Raw genomic sequence first — 1,692 nt, 5'->3', positions numbered from 1 at the left:
GAACTAAATAGACATTTCTCCAAAGAAGACATACAGATGGCTAACAAACACATGAAAAGATGCTCAACATCACTCATTATCAGAGAAATGCAAATCAAAACCACTATGAGGTACCATTTCACACCAGTCAGAATGGCTGTGATCCAAAAGTCTACAAATAATAAATGCTGGACAGGGTGTGGAGAAAAGGGAACCCTCTTACACTGTTGGTGGGAATGCAAACTAGTACAGCCACTATGGAGAACAGTGTGGAGATTAGTTAAAAAACTGGAAATAGAACTGCCTTATGATCCAGCAATCCCACTGCTAGGCATACACACTGAGGAAACCAGAAGGGAAAGAGACACGTGTACCCCAATGTTCATCGCAGCACTGTTTATAATAGCCAGGACATGGAAGCAACCTAGATGTCCATCAGCAGATGAATGGATAAGCAAGTTGTGGTACATATACACAATGGAGTATTACTAAGCCATTAAAAAGAATACATTTGAATCAGTTCTAATGAGGTGGATGAAACTGGAGCCTATTATACAGAGTAAAGTAAGCCAGAAGGAAAAACATAAATACAGTATACTAACGCATATATATGGAATTTAGAAAGATGGTAACAATAACCTGGTGTACAAGATAGCAAAAGAGACACTAATGTATAGAACAGTCTTATGGACTCTGTGGGAGAGGGAGAGGGTGGGAAGATTTGGGAGAGTGACATTGAAACATGTAGAATATCATGTAAGAAACGAGTTGCCAGTCCAGGTTCGATGTGCGATACTGGATGCTTGGGGCTGGTGCACTGGGACGACCCAGAGGGATGGTGTGGGGAGGGAGGAGGGAGGAGGGTTCAGGATGGGGAACACATGTATGCCTGTGACGGATTCATTTTGATATTTGGCAAAACTAATACAATTATGTAAAGTTTAAAAATAAAATAAAATTTAAAAGAAAAAAAAATAAAGTTAGGTTATCTATTCGATTTTTCTTGTTTCTTGAGGTAGGGTTGTATTGCTATAAACTTCCCTATTAGAACTGCTTTTGCTGCATCCCATAGGTTTTGAGTTGTCATGTTTTCATTGTCATTTGTTTCTAGAATTTTTTAGATTTCCCTTTTGATTTCTTCAGTAACCTGTTGGTTATTTAGAAACGTGTTGTTTAATCTCCATGTGTTTGTGTTTCTTAGTTTTTTTTCTTATAATTGATATCTAGTCTTAAAGCATGGTGGTCAGAGAAGATGCTGGATACAATTTCAATTTTCTTAAATTTACTGAGGTTTGATTTGTGACCCGAGATGTGATCTATCCTGAGGAATGTTCCATGTGCACTTGAGAAGAAAGTGTTTTCTTCTGCATTTGGATGGCATGTCCTAAAGATATCAGTGAGATCCATCTCATCTAGCATATGTTTAAGACGTGTTTCCTTATTAATTTTCTATTTTGATGATCTGTCCATTGGTGTGAGTAGGGTATTAAAGCCTCCTACTAGACCATTCATGTATGACCTAAATCAAATCCCTTATGATTATACAGTGGAAGTGAGAAATAGATTTAAGGGCCTAGGTCTGATAGATAGAGTGCCTGATGAACTATGGAATGAGGTTCGTGACATTGTACAGGAGACAGGGATCAAGACCATCCCCGTGGAAAAGAAATGCAAAAAAGCAAAATGGCTGTCTGGGGAGGCCTTACAAATAGC

The sequence above is a fragment of the Bison bison genome, unplaced genomic scaffold (genome assembly GCF_000754665.1).
Source record: "Bison bison bison isolate TAMUID 2011002044 unplaced genomic scaffold, Bison_UMD1.0 scf7180017864490, whole genome shotgun sequence".
Classification (NCBI taxonomy): Eukaryota; Metazoa; Chordata; class Mammalia; order Artiodactyla; family Bovidae; genus Bison; species Bison bison.
Note: the sequence above shows the minus strand (reverse complement) of the source record.